At 44.4% G+C, this 19,394-nt stretch overlaps 1 protein-coding gene across 2 annotated transcripts in view; it reads right to left on the bottom strand.

Annotated features, from left to right (window-relative positions):
• LOC138246531 (uncharacterized) overlaps positions 1-1,751 on the bottom strand; it is a 52,594-nt gene extending 50,843 nt beyond the window's left edge. Inside the window, exon 1 of one of the 2 annotated variants that reach the window (XM_069201191.1) lies at positions 1,565-1,751. The gene's annotated coding sequence lies outside the window, so the exon portion shown is untranslated. The remainder of the gene's footprint in view (positions 1-1,564) is intronic. The other variant, XM_069201190.1, reaches the window with a different exon arrangement.
• Positions 1,752-19,394: the final 17,643 nt, after the last annotated feature.

The following is a 19,394-nucleotide window of genomic DNA, read 5'->3' as shown; positions in this document are numbered from 1 at the left end:
GATAATGTGGGCGTATTTCTGTTGGCATGACGGTGTCGGTTTTGTTTTCGCCAGTTTATCATTGACCTTTGGTGTGGCGGATATGTGTGGGTGTCTAACTTTTGGCGGATTCCGAGCTGTGGGTCATAATGACCGTGGCGGAATTCCGCTGCCACGGCGGTGTGTTGGCGGTCTTCTGCACGGCGGTAAGCGGCTTTTACCGCCAATGTTGTAATGAGGGCCTATGTTCCTTCCCTCCAGTCTTACAAATGTCCGCATGAGCGGGCCAGGGGTTTCCAAAATGTAACCAACAGGCATCCTTCACTCTGGTTCACTCAAAAACTCACGTGTGCAACACACGTACATACACACATCTGCTTGAGGCTGCAGCATAAGGATCCAGGTTCACCTATAGCAGTGGACCTTAATGTAAGTGGGTCGGGAAGTTACCACTCTTGTTACACAGATAAAAACAATTAGTTATAGAAGGTTTGCTAAAAGCACAATATGCTGTCACCACCCACTACATGTTTGAACACGTGCCAGGGACACAACAGACAGCATGCTTGGTGCACCCCTTAAGGTCCAGGACTGTGCTCATATCAATAGACAGATATGGGCATTCACACACATGCTAGACCATTGGGAAGCTAGAACAAATAGCCAATAAAATGTATACTGGATACTAGCAGCTGTGCACTCACATCAGCCGATTATGAAAGCGCATACATTTTTATTTAAAATACGTACTTTTCCTTTTAGGTATATGTATATTAGCTCATCCATCCAAAAACTTCTAGTTTAGTTCCCTGGGCTGTACACAGGAGAGTTACTTACACTGGTAGCTGCAGAGCTACCAGCATCGCACAAGGTACTTGAAGAAACCTGGTCTCGGTGCTTAATTTGTCAATAAAAACGTGCTGGTGCCATGAACGTCAATTCACCAAATAATGATGTATTATTCACTATTAGACTAAGATACATTGACAAGAAAGGAGATTGCAGGCCCAACCATTAGGACAAGCTGCTCCTGAATTTGCCACCTCTGTGGGCAGGGGTCAAATGCAGTGTCTAGGGTAGCATGGGGCAAGCCAGGGGTCGCAGCCTCGAACCCTGGCGACCCTTAAATGACGTCCATTGCTGGTGCCCAAAACTCGCCTCTGAATCACGTGGCTACTGCAGTTAAGTATGCGAGCACGAGTAAAGAGGCTGCCTAATCCTAAAGCCATCTCCGGCCTCTTCAATCCATTTACAGCACTCCCTGCCCCTCTACCTCAATCTTGCAGCTTTCTACTTTCTCCCTGTGTGAGGATTTCTCGTTTTCCTCTTACTCAATCTATCACATATGCGTCTTTTGTTCGCAGTAAATAAATGCCTGATGCAGAAAAATAGGAGCCGGACCCCAAAAATAAGTGCCTGGTGCTCCCCACCGGCTCAAATTAAGCACTGCCTGGTCTGCAGCCACCCCGCATACATCGCACCCGCTCTCACTCCCCAAACGTCTCTAGGCCCCTTTAACAAAAGACACAAATTAAACCCGCATCATGTATGCAGCTCGTGCGCCGCGTGAACGATGGCCACTTGCCTGCTGAAGAGGTTACAGGCCCGCCGGATCCGCTATACCACCCGGGAACAAAGATACTCCGCCTCGCCGGACACAAATCACACGTTTCAAACGCAGCCAGTTAAAAAAAAAAAAACGGTGTTACCCGTAGGATGCTTTCAGTTTCGATTCACTAATTTAACATAATGGCCGATGTTTTTAAGGGATAGCGTGTTACAGTCACGATTCTCTACACTCTCTATCGCTAAGCAGTTGTTTTAAAATGTAATCATGTCTTTGTCTTGCCTCCACCGTTTTTTCTTCATTCTCAGCAAAACGTATTTATTTGCTTTACAAATATCAAAACGCCATGATGCTGGGCGTAGAGTCAGCTAAATACCTTCTATTTCCACTAGATGGCGAACAATGCTAATTCGCCGTGTTTTCCTGCTCCCTACACAGGATGTTCATTAAAAGTTATACAATAGTACCGACTTTAATGAACCAACAAGTAAAGGCATTCACAAATGCTGTTTGCATAAATAATATGCACAAATGTGGTTTGTCACCTTAAAGCCTCTCATGATGACTTAGCCTTTGCTGGGAAAAAAGTTGCAAATAAAATTACTTTTAAAATATAACTTGTATAGGAGGAAAATACCTCAGTGTGGCACACACTGTGCTTAATTTGTGCTTGTTGTTTCCGGTGCTGAACACCGGCACTTGTTTTTCAGGGCCGACGCTTATTCGTGTGAGCCGGGCATTTGCTGCGAGCAAAAGACACACATGGGAAAGACGGAGGAAGAGAAAAACGAAAAAGCATCACAATGGGAGAAAGCAGAAAGCTGCAAAAGTGAGCTGAAGGGTCAGGGAGTGGTTTTAAATGGATTGAAGATACCCGAGATGGCTTCTGGATTACGCTGCCTCAGTGTTCCCTGTTCCCACATTTAATTGCAGCAGCCACGTGTTTAAGAGGAGGGCTTTGGGCACCAGCACGTTTTTATTTACAAATTAAGCACTGGGCATACAGCACAATTGAATGTATCGGTCAGATTTACAATAATGCCTAGTACATTCCAATGGAAACACTTACTGGAATGCAGGAGGATACCGCACCAGCTGATGGCATATTCCTTTAGTTGGAGCCAAGCCAAAGCCTACTCGATGCATAATAAAAGAATTCCTAAAAATATGGGGAAATTGCATTTACAATACTGCATTTACCACACAATGGCCCTCATAACGAGTCTGGCAGTCTAATGACCACCAGACTCGCGGTGGCGGTCCAACCGCCAACAGGCCGGTAGTGAAGACCACCAGATTACGAGTGTGGCAGTTTGTCCACTTTCCCGTTCATACCGCCAGGGCGGTCGGACCACCGGGCCAGAGATAAGCATCTCTGACCCAGCGTTTCACCAAAGACCACTGGCGGTATTACGAGTCCCCTTTCAGCCAGGGATTTTATGGCATTAGCACCACCACGAAATCCCTGTGGAAAGGTTACCAGTGACAGGAATTTGCATTCCTGTTGCCGGTAGATGACTACCCCTTCCCCCCAATCTACACAAGTGCCCCCCCACCCCCTTTCTCCTACAACATTCCACCACCCACCTCCCTCATCCCCCAGTAACCCGCCCACCCTCCCTCTCCCAGTAGTAACCCCTTCACCCCTGATCCCCGTACTATCCCACACCCCCGCATACACGCACACACACAAACCCACAGACACGCACACCCTGACACTCATTCACACTCACAACACCTTACAGTCATGCACACACACACTCATCGCCATCACCACATTTACACACAGACACACACGCACGCACAAACACTCCCCTCCCCGATTCATGACACGCATACACACACCCACACACATCCATTCACACACCCCACGCCCCTCCCTTTGCGGAGGACACTTACCTCGTCCGACGACGTGCTCTTACCTGAGGGGACGGGACCCGGAGCTCCCACCACTGGAAGCGCCCCACTATCAGGTCACCGACATGCCGTATAACAGGTCATAATACGGCTGGCCGAGTCCTTTTGGTGGGGGCGGAACCGGCGGTGGAACCGCCTCTGCACCGCTGACCGCCAGCATGACTGCTGGTGACTTTCCACCTCAGGAATGGTGGAAAGCTGCCAGCAGTCTTAATATGGTGGTCTGCAGGCCACCAGCTCTGGCGGTCTAGTGGCGGCTTTGGCGGTCTTGGAAAAAGACAGCCAAAGTCATAATGAGGGCCAATGTCTTTACCACAGGTAACTATTCTGCCTTTATCACGGATGCATTTACTGCGCATGGTAAGTATTGGTAAATATATATATGCATAGTTCAGGGGTGGGCAGTGGTAAAGGTTGGTAAAGGTAAATTTAGGATTTAGGGGTGGGTAGTGGTAAAGGCTGGTGAGGGTAATTTTAGGCTTTAAGGGTGTGTGCTATTATACATACCATGTGTAAAAGCATCTACGTGGTAAAGTCATGCACAATGAAGGCTATGTGGAAAAGGAATGTATGATAATGGCATGCGTGCATGCACGGAATCATCATATAACCACACTATGTCATACAGACAGCTGCTCTACCAATCCAGACCTAAAAAGAGAATTTTACTTCACAAAAATTATTAAGAAAAATTTAGAATAGTCATGCGCTAATATTTGGAGTATTTTTTCATTCATTAACATACTATGTTGGGGGGTATTTAGAATATTTGAGAAGTTGTACAAACCCTGTGAAATGTGTGGAAAGTGTTTTTCAGTGTATTTAATGCTATTTTGCATTAACAGAAAAGTACTGCATTCTGTGTCTCTTAGCGCCAGAGCACATACAAAAAAGCTGGTGCTAATTTTCCAACAATTGCAGAAAGACACAGACAATGCTTGATCATTTATCTCTAAATGTGTGACAATGTCATGCAAACTGGCTGTGGTAATGGTAATATTGAATTGGCTTGTAACAGCGAAACATCTAACAGTCTGTAAACGACTCCATTCGGGGGGCAGAGCTTATTCCTCTCTTTTGGCCATGCGCACAGCTTCACGCTACACAAACATCATATTGTAGCCCTGAAAATGCCTCCACTGATGATGCATTGCAAACATCCCTTTAACTCTTTAAAGAGGCAAGCTTTTCCATGGTGCTCGACACCACTAGGGGCCTTATAATGAGGCCCCTGATTTCACCCGGTAGTTCCTCCCCAGAGGTCCTGATACCAGGGGCCTTGAAAACTCCAGGGAGGGAAGTGGCAATAGAAATAGCAGGGATCACAAAGTGAAATGCTGAGGGTCACCTTAGAAGTGAGGATTTACTAGCGGAATCAGTAACTTGACTCCCATACCATCCCAGTATTTCACTCAATCTATCAATCAAGCATTTGTAAAGCGCGCTACTCACCCGCTAGGGTCTCAAAGAGCTGAAGGCTCCCCTGACCTCAGCAGGCAGAGCACCTCAGGGAGTGTTAAGGTATGATAAGGAGTTTGTAGGGTTCAGGAAAGGGTAGCATTAAGGCATAGCAAGCAGTTTTTAGAGTTTAGGGAAGAGTAGCATTAAGGGGTAGTAAGGAGTTTTTACGGTTGAGGCAAAAGTAGCGTTAAACTGCAGTAAGAGGTTTATATGTCTCAGGGAAGGGTAGTGTTAAGGCATAGTAAGGGGAATTCAGGGGTGGGTAATGTTAAGGAGTAGTAAGATTTCATGATTCAGGCAAAGGTAGCAATAAGGAGTAGTATGATACTTTTAGGGTTCAGTGTAAGGTGGCTGTAAGGGGTAGTACTTTTTTTAGTTTTGGGATATAGGAATGGGTAGCATTTAGGGGGTACCAAGGGGATTTTATAGTTCAAAGATAAGTAGCTATAAGGAGTGGTACAGTTGATTTTAGTAATGAGGGATAGGTAATGTTAAGGGGTAGTAAGGGTTTTTAGGGCCCACAAAAGGGCAGTGTCAAGGGCTAGTAAGCGTACTTAGAGTTCAGGAATGGATAGCACAAAGGGGAACTAGGGTTTTTAGGGTTTATAGAAGAGTAGAAAAGGAGATTTCAAGGATTCGTTTTCTGGGCCAGGACTCGCTTGCCCATCCTGATGTGGGGACTTTGATCAGCACCATAAATATCGCTCTAGGAGCCCGCAGTGTGAGGCGCTTTGATATTGCTGTTTCCGGGCATGAACTCGCTTGCCCATAATTCCTCTGTGCAGGAGGTGGGTTGCTCAGCCCCATAAATATTGCACTTGCATCCCACAGCGAAGGACTTTGAGACACTGCTATTTCTGGACCAGGGCTTGGTTGCCCATGATTCCTTTGTGGCTGGTGTTGTTGCGCCCTAAATATTGCTCTTGGAGCTTGCAGTGCAGAACAGTCTTCGCCCGTCATCACCCAGAAGTAGGTGGGCTGGGCCACCCCTCTTGGCTCAGCATTTGGGAAGCCTGAAAGAATTATTTTAAGGTAGGCAGTATATATCTTTACCCTTAGAGAATGTAAAAGGAAGGCACTCCTATTGAAAGATCCCTTATCATCCACTTCTGCCCAAATTACTAATTACTTAACAAATATTATGGGGGAATTAATAATGAAATTACATTGGTAGAGAAAAGAATTGAGGCCTCACAGAATCAGTTACGAAACCTGCCTGTGGATTCAGTACCACCGAGACCTTCCACCACAGCCACAAGGGGGTCCCTGAAGCTCCTCAGAAGCCCCAAGATAAGAGCTTGTATATGGCTATTCCCCAACTAATTCCTTCATCAAACTCTTGTGTGGTGTGTGATCCTGTATTAGACATTTCTGATGCTTTATCTATATCTGACAGTCATTAGGATAGTCTCCCTCCCTCCAAAAGGAAGAGGAAAGAAAAACTTGAACATATAGAGAACAAGGGGTCAGGCTCGGTGGTTCATATCCTGGAGTTAAGGTGAAATTAGGTGGTAAATTTGCTATCATGAGTGCGCTGTGGATGCTTCTGCCTTAAATAGTTTTCAAGATAAACTGATGGCCTGACTTTTTTGCCAAGTTGGAGGACACGTTGTAAAAATTGGAACTTCTTGAGAAACTTTGGGGCATATTTACAAGCCCCTTGCGCCACCTTAGCTCTGCCAGAGTGTCATTTTTTTTATGCTAAGGCGGCACTAAAGTTTTGTTTCTGTTGTGCCATATTTACAAAGTGGCGCAATGCTTGCATTGCCCTACTTGTAAACCCATGCGCCATACTATACCGGCATTCCGGTGAAGAAAGGCCTGAAAAAATGGCGCAGTGAAATTTACATTTCACTGCTCCATTTTGTTCTGTAATTTTTAATACACGCTCAGTTCAGGCGTTAAAATGACGCACCCGTTATATTCAATTAGCCTCCCTGTGCTTTGCTGCACTAACTTCAACATTTTTGAGGCTAGTGTAGCAAAGCGCCACAGTAGCATAAACTTTTTTAACACTATTCTGCTAGCGACCGCCAGGGTGTGCCCTATTGTAAATACTGTGCACACATGCTGTTGTTAGGTGCCGGTAAGGAGGGCGGGGGAGCACAGGAAAAGTGGTGAATTAGCTCTGATGTGCCACTTTCTTGTAAATATGCTCCTTTGTATCTTGAAATATAAATTAAATTCCCAAACCATTTTAAATCAAGGCTGCTCTCATCTACCTGATTGCACTAGTCCGCAGATGGACAATAATTCTACAACCGTGAGCTACTGTCCTATTCCCAGGGCATTAGCCCAATCGAACGTCCGCGGTGACAGTGTTAACCTGCCTGCTGGATGTGATCTGGTTATTCCAGTGGATCAGCTCATCATTAATCAGACAAGGGGCCTGGTCTGAACAGGGAGTCTGCACTGAATACAAATCATAAGGTCACCCTTCAACTGAGCACCTTCTGTTATTGTTTTTACTGGGGTTCCACCACTTCCTTCAACTGCAAGAGAAGATTGGCAAGACTTAATGTAAAGGTGGAGCACTGGTTGAAAACCAGCTCAGGGTGGAAAGAGAATTTCTTTTCAGGGATTCCCTCTATGACAAGTGTGGGCTAGGTTGACCATGGTTCTAAATATTTTCCTGGGGACTGTGTGGTGACATATTTGAGGAAGCCCTCACTTGCTTCACTGTTTGAACCATTTGATTAGATTACCAGGAAGGATCTAAGCTCACCCTTACATTTCTTCTATTGACCTCACACTATGCCTTATGTCATAGTCCCTTTACTCATCGTGCAGTGAGCAATACTCCTATCTTATATAAAGTTCAAACGTGGGATCTTTTTGCCCCTCTTGAAACCATTGCAGATATTGATTGACTTTTCAATGCTGACTCCACTAAACACTTTCCGATGATGTAAATTGAGCCAGATGCTGACAACCTTCGTGGCCCAACCCGCCTTCCTTGTCCTGTCCGCCATCTCCAACCCATCATGGTCTCTGCTTCCTGTGGCACTGAGGTTCTTTCAAGACATATAGCAATGCACAACTATCAAATAATGATTCTGTGGGTTTTATTTCCAAGTATGATTTAATTTGTTCCGGGATATATGAATGATAGAGAACTTTGGATCGATGGGTATGTATCTTTCTGTATTCCTGCCACAAAATCAAGTGAGGTGAGATAATGGGTTTTGGCAGTTTTTATTTCAGCAAAATCGAAAGTTGTGAATGCACTATTTGGTATAAAAAAAAATTCTTCAAATGATGACATGCCAAAGCTTGTTTGCCAAGTTACATTGAATTCCTGAGTGCAGCATTACTCTAAGGTTTTTGATTCTGGTATTAACCACAAAATAGCTGCAGAGGAAGTGGACCCTGTTATGGATATTAACACCGCATCTGCCTTAAGCCAGTCAGCTGACATTAAGGAAGTCCTCATGGCTATTAGGACGAGTGCCAAGAAAAGCCACCGGGCCCTGACAGTGCCCCAATCGATGTTTTGAAAAGTAATGTTACACTTTGGGTCCTACCAGTGGCGAAGGTTTTGCAGGCACCCAATCCAGGTCCGATTTTGGAGTCACGGAAGGTGGCTGTTATAGTCCCTATAATTAAAAAGAAGACAGAAATCACCCATCTCGCCTCCATCCAATTTCACTATTAGATTCTACGACTAAAATTGTGGGTCTTGTTCCACTTTCCAGATTGGAGACCTGGGTAAAAACGAATAACATTTTATCAGACATTCAAAGTATGTATGTGTATGTGTATATATATATATACACTAAAAAAAAGGTCACAGGGACGTTATAATTAGGAAAAAGAATTAAAAAAACATAGAAATTCACTTAAAAAAACAAAGGTTACAGGGACGTTATAGTTAGGATCTGAATTTACTCACACAAAACCATAGAAATTCAGCAGTTACAGTTAGAGCTATTGCAAGTAACTATAACTCGTGCCCTAGGCTTTTTTGTATTCAAAGGTGAGTGCGTGGCGCACAGCAGCTAAAATCTGCACCAGCCCTAGGGAGAGAAGAAGAGAGAGCGTGTGCTTACTGTACATAGACGGGCCCACCTCCCGACTCAGTCAAGAGCAATCAGGCCAGGGTACTGTGCTGAGGGGGCCCCCCTGGAGTTCGGGCCCCCATGCAGAGGGAACTGCGGGGGCCTATGTTACGCTACTGGGAGAGAGCCATATCTCTGTAGATAAAGCGCTCTCCTGCTCCCTCCCTGTCACACAAGCATTTTTGGCAGTTGCATTGCGTTGGGTGGCAGTTTAGTAAATTTGTCCCTGACTTCTGTCTGAACTCTCGAAAAAAATAAATATATAGAAAGGCAGCAGGACCTGTTTTGGATCCACAATTTTCCCTAACTGATTGATCTTTGAATTATTGGCAGATGTTTTCCCCTATCAGTGGCACTGATGTGTTTGGAAATCTCCCAGTACTAGATGAAACCAGTGGATGAGTTGGGGTCTTCCACTCATTGTGTGGTCGACCCTCTGGTGGACTCCCTGTGTTTGGATCTGGTGGTTTGCTGAGGTCACCAACCATGTGACGTGATGAGGCAAGAAGTGCACGCTGGCGCCCTGGTGTCTGCCGCCCGACAGCGACTGTCAGGAGCCTTGTTCCTTTGGTCCCAGGCCAAACACACTGTGGTGTGTACAGAGGGTTTGAGAGGGTGAGAGGTGGAGAGGAAGGGTAAACACGGAGCCCCTGTGCAAGCAGCTGCCTGGAATTTACTGTTGAAATACCAATACAGTAAGATCAAAATATAAACATCTGTAGCAAACACAGGCACACATTTTAAGACATTGTATCAGTCAAAGGCCACAGTACTCAATAGCAGCAGTTTAATACAACAAAGATTCAACAAAAAAGCAAGTTATTCAACAACTGCAAATATATTTCACACCGTGCTTTTACCTGATAAAAGTAACCTCACCAGTCCTCACTCATGCTATTTTCTTAAGAGTTACCTAGTAAAGTGAATCGGACCGTGGTACTCATGGTTGCGAGCAAATTTGTTTTGTGCAACAACCTCGATTGGATTGTACTTTAGAGAAATGGAAGTAGAATGGATTGAGGTATGAACTTCTGCTTGGACACAAGTTTGTGTATTTAATACGAGGGTAGTCTAAGGAGATGACTTCTGCATGAAGCAGGCGCTTGCCTGTTGGGTTATTAATAATACACAAGCACGCCTTCATTGATGTTTGTGAATTTATGGAAAAACGAAAACTGAGAAACCACATTAAAGGAAAACAAATCATCAAAACCTTCACAGGTTCAAGTGTTAAGATGTATTGTATTGTAATCTATTTATATAGCGCTTACTACCCCTGACGAGGCGTCGAAGCGCTTTTCGGTGAGTAGCACGCTAATCTGGAACCCAACAAGAATTAGTGATGGATTAGTATCGGGAAATAATGAGTACAGTTTAAGATGTGTGCCCCAGATGCCATAGTGGCCATAGTCGTAACTGGGCACATCTGGTCTGGTCCTGCCTCTTTTTAGAATGATATTGGCACAACATAGTGTGTTATTTTGTGAATTGTCCAAGGCAGCAGGTCAATCCTAATCCTCTCCCTTCCTGGAGAGGTAACGCCAGGTACTTGGGAAATCTCCCACTCGACGAGTGCAAAGTGGCGGTTGTAGCTATGTTGTTGGCTTTACATCTTTGATCATGACCTAAAGTCAGCCACCAGACGTTTGTATGTTGTTAAACAAGATGAAAAAATAATGTTGCCATGTAACAGCCTATGTGCATAGAAGCAGCACTACCAATATCTCTGAAGAAAATCTCCTTAGCAGGAGATGATTGATCACTACACACTATACTATATCAGGTGTTATTTGTTTCTTTCTAATTATGGAAAGAGTTGTCATTAGACTATGAATATTAATTTGCTGACCCACTTTTAAATAAAAGAATTTTAAATTCTTTCTAAATGTATACTTGATCTATTTTTTGTATCAGTGTATCTTTTCTATGGAATTCCCAAAAAAACACAAAGGTCGGTGGCGAATTGACTGTTTTCTACTCAGAAATAACCATCTTTGCAGATGTGGGTTCTGCACAACAATTTGTGAACATTTCCCAAATAAGGAACATGAAACAAACATCTAATCCACAAGTCCAAACTCCAAACTCGATTTGCCATGTTGCTGATGGGACAGAAACAGAACTCGAACACCCTCTTTTCCTCCCGCAATGCTAACACCAATTTAATCAGAAATGCATTCCTGCTCTGACAAGTCTTTCCTACATCTATTCTGATCTTTGGATCTGAAGGAATACATCCAGTCCTCCAGGTGAACATTATAGACCACAAAAAAACCACAGATTTACAAATAATGAGTAACACTTGAGCAAAATGGAGGAATTTAATATGGACAAATAGGGCTATTTTGTCTGTACAAATGGGACAATGTTGTCAAGATGTATTAAAAGAGAGCAGACCTGCAAAACATACAGGGAGACCATCAATTCTGGGGTTTTAATTTCCAGAAACCACAAATACTCTACATCAGTCCACAAATTATTTGTGCATCCCTCATCGTTGATCCAGAGATGCCTCTGCCAGGGATACTGTCTATGCATCATGAATAGGATGTGCACCTTTCTTTTCACCTCAGAGCACCCAACGCCTTATGTGTTGTGTGGTATCTAGGTACAGGTTTCCAGCTCCATGATGATACTCTTCACCCAGCTAGCGTGTGAGTTTCTCCTTGCGTCATCACATTCCCATTGTTTCACTAGCGAAGAAGGCAGACGTACGCATCAATGCACAACTTCCCTATCCAGAAGATGGACATCTCTTTGTTACATGATGCTTTAGAGGCTGTCAACACAGGGCACCTTATGCACACTTGAAAGAATTTCACTTCTGGGTACATAATGACTGAAAACTTGTACAACAAAAACACCACAACAAAAGAACAAGCATAATTGTGTGACGGGCGATCTGCCAGTAGACACAGTGCTAGTTAGATAATGTGTGACGACGCGGAAGGAGCCAGCATTTCCAATAAGCTCTTTCTCAGGATGGTGTAGCTTGGGAAGCCTGTGATTAAACTGTCTATCAGATGGAAATCCTTGTCTTTCACCTTAGATGGTGAACACAACATTGGTCAGATGCAAACCCTGCTTATGGGATGAAAAGAGATCCTAAGGAGCGCTCTACTCTCCCGAGTGCCTACTCAGAGCAAGACTGACTGCATTGCTACTTCATGGAAGACAACCTGAGCTAGGTCTGCCAGGGGACATGACGATTCCAAGCAGGAAGGGGCTCAACACATTATTTCCATTTTAAAGTAAAACCTGGTTTTCCTTTTGTATATGAATCCCCTTCGCCACCCATAAATTTTTTTCTCCAATTTACTCAGACCTACAAACCATTAATGGCAGAGAGTCATCTCAGCCCAAATATATCGGAGTAACTCTTCTTTCTTCTTGTTCAGAAATGTTAAGCCCGAAAAAATCGTTATTATAGATTTGATTAAGTTGTATAATACTCATTCGAGATCTGGTACTTGTAAATTCTGAGATAATCACAATTCTTGTAGTTAAGGTACAATCGCGCTGTAAAAGTTAAACCTTCATGCTTTACATCATGGCCCATATTTATGGGCTTTGTGGTGCAGGGCAGCGTTGCCCTGTGTGAGTTGCTGTGCTGCCCTGTGTCACAGGGAAAGGGCAGAATGCAGCACACAAAGAAAGAAGAAAAAACAAGGAAAAATACAGATATTTCTCCTGGTTACGCCTCTTCTGGTTAGGCGTGAGATTCTGCCACATTCCCAGGTTCGCAAGTCCTTATGGATCTGGGAATACGTCAAAATCTAAGGGAGTTGCGTGGGAACACCCACCACCACGCCCATGGAAGGCCTAACCAGGGCAGAGTAAGACCACGCATCAATTTGCACTGTCTTGCCTTATTCCATATCTTTGAAGTCATTTAAAGCTATGCAAAGTGGCTATGCGTGGCTCCAAAAATATTAAAGTGGTTTGCGCAATTCGCATGTACCACATTGGGTGCTGCAAGCATGGCGCAACCCAGGCATAAATATGCACCTATGTGTTATAATGCCATTACCTCAACAACTGTGAAAAACGTATGGGGTAAATTAGACATTCAGGCTGGACTTCTCCTTTCTGGATAGGAGAAAGACCGATTTTCAATTCCGTTGAGGTGAACACACTACAGAAAATGAATGAATAAATTGCTAGTAATTAAAGAAAGTCTTTAATTGTGATTATTTGATGGCTCCTCCTCTGCCAATGTTTTATTTGAATTATGGACATAACCAGCAATTCTGGTGTAAAAAGTTTTGATCATGTTCAGATTACAGATCCGCAGTACAATTTACAACAATGTAGGTTTATAAATCCATTAAACTGTGACCTCCACATGTTTGGGGGATGAGCCAAAAGCAATCCTGGGTAACTGCACCAAGGATTTGGGATCACATTTTACTAATAATCCTTGAATTATGCTGTTGGGCGTCTTGTAAAAGAGATCCTGGCTTTTAACAGCATCCTTGGGATTATGTATCAACAATATCACCAGAGGGGTGAGAATTTTCATCTATGCAAGGACTGTGGTGAAGAGAGTTTGGGATGCAAAAAGAAAATGAAATGAATGAAAACAAGTGAGGTCATGCTAGGGGATGAATTTCACAAGTACATTATCTCGGCACTAAACGGTTAATGTTATTACGGCTCACATGTTACTGGTAGCTAATTATTTTCTTTATATTTTTTTACTAGATTGTTGTACTCATAATGAGAAACCATTGTTCACATGTAATTATCTGTCCCCAATTACGCTTATTTTATTTATGCATCACTTCAACTATAATCTACAAAAGTTAAAATGTGTTTGTGCAGTTTGTGAGTCCTTGTTTTCAAATTCTTTGGTAACACCTTTGTTGTGTTGTCTTGATTTGTGGAACACAAGAATTCTAATTAGAAGATTATGTATTTCACTCCTTTCTCGTTGGTAAGTGACATAGGGGGTTCTTACAACTTTGGAGGAGGTGTTAATCCGTCCCAAAAGTGACGGTAAAGTGACGGATATACCACCAGCCGTATTACGAGTCCATTATATCCCATGGAACTCGTAATACGGCTGGTGGTATATCTGTCACATTTGGGATGGATTAACACCTCCTCCAAAGTTGTAATAACCCCCCTAGTCTCTCTATTTATACTTTTACGTACTGGTCTTCGTATAACAATGTTGGAGTATTTCGGCCATCTCACCAAGATTAAAGACCTCTTCAGGACATGTACCAAGGATTTATTGCACTAAGGTGTCACCTACACAGATACTCATTGCTAAAATTTTTCATAATTTTTTACGTTGCATGGTAGTATATTTCTTCACTTTGAACTGTGATTACCATTCAGTGTAGTTAACATTTGGTGGTTTGTGTGCTTGGTTCTGTTCACCCGCGTGGTGTTGCAGCAAGGTCCCCTTCATGCAAATGTCATACATTCCCGACCAGAGAGGTTGTGCTGTGAGAAGGGCCCTCTGCTGCCCTGGTATCTGTGTGTTTAATACTGCATAAAATGCCAGAAGGACACAGCTACAACAATACAAAGAAACAAAAGTTATAAAGCATTAATAATGTGAAACAGCGACCACTGTCATTGTTTGAACAGAATGTTTAGTCGAACCGCACATCTCCAGAATGGGTGGATCTTCCATTGAATGAGGAGCTCAGCTATTTTGGACTTATAGTCGATGTGCCTTGTTGTCCATAGTGTTTCATTGTTGGATGTTTTGATAGTTGCATCACCATAAATTGCAGATTCTGCAGTTCTTCAGAGACTGGTCACTTCTGTGGTTGATGGTTGGATAGGAGGGGGCGGGCCTTAACTTATCAATGTGAACAAAAACTGAGCCATTCAATAGGCGTTTGGAACTTGCTTGAGGCAGAAGTAGTCGATAAATATGTTTATTTTTGCAAATAATTGACACTGTGGGCTGCATGTAATGATACAATTGCTAAGGGTTCTTACAGCTCTTGGAATATGGAAATCTTTCACATTGTGGAGTGAAGCTGACCCTGAAAAATTTGAAAACTACCGGACAATCTCTCTTTTGCCGGCCAATCTCTCTTTTGCCGGGGCTCAGAAAAGTCTTGGTGAAATATGTCTCACTATACTTGAAACTAACAATATTTTAAATCCGTCACAGCAGTTTCCGTCCAGGTAGCAGCACGGGAAAGGTTCTAGTTGCAGCCACAGAAGGGTTTAAGACCATCTTAGATAAAGGTCCCACCACAGCTCTGATCCATCTGGTTTTGAGCCTAGCATTAAAAACCATCTCACACCAGGTGCTGATCACGAGGTTAAAGCAAGTTGGAATATCCAGATCTGCACTTATGTGGCTAACTTCATTCCTCCACCACAGAACCTTCCATTTCTGTGAGGAAACCACATTATCAGACACCTACTCTCTAAATTGTGGGGTCCCTCAGGGATCCTCACTGAGCCCGACATTTTTTAATCTGTGTGTCGTATCACTTGCAGGAATCATAAACAGCCATGGTTTCTCCTCAATATTCTATGCCGATGACACCCAGATTATCATTTCCCTTTCGCGCCAAACAGACAAAACCTTGGCCTCCCTCAACGACTGTCCTAAACAGGTCGTGGAGTGGGTGGAGGCAATCAGCCTAAAACTTAATGTGGAGAAAACTGAGGCGATGGCGGTGGGAAAAAAACCCTCAAGATGAATGGAACTGAGCTGGCCTGAGTCTCTTGGCAGCCGACCTGTCTCAAAATCGGAGGTCAAAAGACTAAGGGGCAGATTGAAGAAAAGTGTTTCTGCATCCAATGCAGCACCAATTTTCTTGCGCCCCTTAGCGCCTCCCTAATGCCACGATGTTTGCGCCTTATTAAAGATACAGCACACCATGGCGGTAGTTAGGGAGCAAGCGTGAGAAAAACTTGATGCTAGTTTGGTGCTTTGCAGGATTAGCGTCACAAATTCTGACGCTAATCCTGCAAAGCACATTGAGGCCCATTATAAATAATGATGTGCCTCCTTTTAATGCCTGCTATGTGTAGGCGTTAAAAATGGCGCAAGGAAATCGGTTAGATTTCTTTGCGCTATTTTATCACCCTCCACCCAACAAGGGAACACTCCCTTGCAATATTATGCCTGGCGCAGCCAAAATGTGGCACAAGGGGTTACAAAGTGGTGCAATGCATGCATTGCACCACTTTGTAAATGTGGCGCAGCGATTTTGGCATCGTTGGGCCACATTAGCAAGGAGGCGCTGGGCCCTACTAAATCTGGGCCTAGGTGTTTTTTTGCTCGATGATAAGATGACAATGGCAACACAAGTCAAAAAACTGAGAGCACTTGCTTTGGCAAATTAAGAACCGTGAGAAAATTGCTCCGATGGTTAGCAGAGTTATCGGGTGGGATAGTTATACAAGGTTTGGTCACCTCCAGACTTGATTATGGGAATTTCTTGTACCTGAGAGGCCTGAAGTCTGCTATAAAAAGACTTCAAGTTATTCAAAATGCCGCAGCACACATCCTCCTGAGAACTCCCAAGCATCACTCCTACCACAGCCCTGGTAAGCTTCGATTGGCTGCCAGTGCTCAAAAGGATGCAGTTGAAGGTATTGTGTATGACCCACACAGCGATGAACAAAACGGATCCCAAAATGATTCATAATCTACATACTCCTTCCAACCCTGCCAGAACACTGTGATCTACTGCTTGGGGAAGAGGGAACAACACCACAACACATTTGCTGTGTGTGTAAAAGGTCGCTTTATTGGAAACAGGTGCACTTACAATAGTAACCTTGGCCTCTTGCCTCACAAAACTAACAACCTCACTGTACAGCTAATTTCACCTAACCAAAACGCTCCCTCCTACCCTTCCCCCTCCCTTTACCCTTAACCTTGCAGTCTCTTAATACATTCTTCCTTTTATTACTGATTTCTTTGTCGAATCAGTTTTTATCACCTTAATTGTCTCCTGCTGCCACCTAACAATTTAACCTGCAACTAGCATAACCCTAATGCTGTATTTCCTGTCTGTCCTGCTGCTGTCCACCCCCTTTCAATCTGAAAGTGTTTTGGCAGATTCACTGTCCATACCCTATTTTCTTTGTCATGTGAACTCTCTCTGCCTCCACCCGCACCTGCACCTGTCCCAAGCGACAAAGTACAATGCTAACACCTTGTGCACCCATTATCCAAAAAGCACCCCTCTTACTCCCATGTATAGCCCACGTCAACTCTCTAAAACTTGCTTGTAGGGAGGGATGGTGGGAAAATATCTGCTACCGCCTACCGGCCACCGTGTCGCCTGCCCAAAATGGTGGCCCTCCACAAAATGTCCCCCTACTTATCCCCCTCCCGATGCCCAAAAATCGTCCAAAAGGCGCCAGTGGACTGTACCACTTTCCCCAAATCTCCTGGGGCGGGGGAGACCTCTCCTCGTTCGGCAGTCTCCCATGGGACCCCCTTGGGGAAGAGCAAATAACACCACAGCACATTTGCTGTGTGTGTAAAAGGCCGCTTTATTGGAAACAGGTGCACTTACAATATTAAGCTTGGCCTATTGTCTCACAAAACTAACAACCCCAGTATACAGCAAATTTCACCTAACCAAAACGCTCCCTCCTCCCCACCTTACCCTCCCCCTCCCTTTACCCTTAACATTATAGTCTCTTAATACTGATTTCTTTGTTGAATCCGTTTTTATCACCTTAATTGTCTCCTGCTGCCACCTAACTATTGAACCTGCAACTAGCATACCTCTAATGCAAAGTTTCTCTTGTCTGTCCTGTCCTGCTGCTGTCAACTCCCCTTCAGTCTGAAAGTGTCTTGGCAGATTTGCTGTCCATACCTATCTTTGTTGTCATGTGAACTCTCTCTGCATCCGCCACCATTAAAAGGAATGCTTTCATTTTTCTGCCCCCCACACCCCATCTAACTACTCTGCCGGCCCCCTCCTTTGTGTTTTAAAAAACATTTTTTTTTATTATTGTTCCTTGAACAAAGCCTTCAGGATCGCCTTCATTTGGAGCAGGTACAACTCCATGCCCATGAAGGACAGGTGTACACTGCCGCCCCTGAAAAATTCCCCGTCTTCAAACTGAAGATCCAGATGCTCTAAATATGTAAATCCCTTCGCCACACAAAAACCTTTCATTTCTTTATTGATTTTCCTCTGCACCCGCTCTATTACCCCTGGTTTCTTCGCTCTTCTCCACACTCGCTACAGAACAAAAGCTGTCCATATAACGTGATACCCATACCACTGTTGATTAATTTCCTGTAAATCCTTTTTCATGCCCCTCATTATATCTAACCTGTCCCCTGTACTAAACCATTTTCTCCTAAATGTATCAACAGGACATCAGGACAATGACCCCTGGCTTTTGATTTCTGCAGTCTCCCTAATATCTCCTGCCACCTCATCCCCCCTTCCCCATCCCATCGCACCTTGTAATGCTCCCGAGCCAAGTCCAGGTTTCTCTTGCTTGCTTCTGGGCCCACTTGATGACCGAATGCCCGACAAACCATATTGATAGGAAGCCGCACCTGCACAGAACCCGCGGAAGGAGAAAAAACATGTTAAATGCGGTCCCTTTCCTCCATCCCTTCCACACTTCTCACATACTTCTTGTAGGTATCCGATTTCCACATCCCTAACCCCATTAAGTCGTCTCTGCTCCATCCTCTTATCCCCGCCTCTGTCGCCATCCCGACCCGGAAGGAGTGGGTCCCAAAATGGGAGGCGTCCTGGCCCACTAGCTTCAGACCTCCCCTCAATTTTACCAAAAGTTGGTATGCGGTAACCCCTTTTCCATCTCTGTCGAAAAACCCTTCCATCCCCATCCATGTCACCCGCCTTCAGCTGTCTGCCCAGCGCTACGGGGCATATCCCAGAAACTGGATATGGCCAGAGAACAGCGTGAACTCCCAGACCTCTGCCATCTTGGAAACAGAGGTGTTTGTGGCACACTGGACTGCTCTGAGTGGCCAGTGCCAGCAGGTGACGTCAGAGGCTCCTTCTGATAGGCTCTTACCTCTCTTGGTAGCCAATCCTCCTTCCTTGGTAGCCAAACCTTCTTTTCTGGCTATTTAGGGTCTCTGCTTTGGGGAATTCTTTAGATAACGAATGCAAGAGCTCATCAGAGTTCCTCTGCATCTCCCTCTTCACCTTCTGCCAAAGGATCGACCGCTGAATGCAAAACTGCAACAAAGTAGCAAGACGACTACTAGCAACCTTGTATCACTTCATCCTGCTGGCTTTCTCAACTGTTTCCAGGTGGTGCATGCTCTGGGGGTAGCCTGCCTCCTCTCTGCACCAGGAGCTCTGAAGAAATCTCCTGTGGGTCGACAGAATCTTCCCCCTGCAACCGCAGGCACCAAATGACTGCATCGCTGGTCCTCTGGGTCCCCTCTCAGCACGATGAGCGTGGTCCCTGGAACT

Source organism: Pleurodeles waltl, chromosome 7, assembly GCF_031143425.1.
Source record: "Pleurodeles waltl isolate 20211129_DDA chromosome 7, aPleWal1.hap1.20221129, whole genome shotgun sequence".
Lineage (NCBI taxonomy): Eukaryota > Metazoa > Chordata > Amphibia > Caudata > Salamandridae > Pleurodeles > Pleurodeles waltl.
Note: the sequence above shows the minus strand (reverse complement) of the source record. Positions and strands in the feature narration are given on the sequence as shown.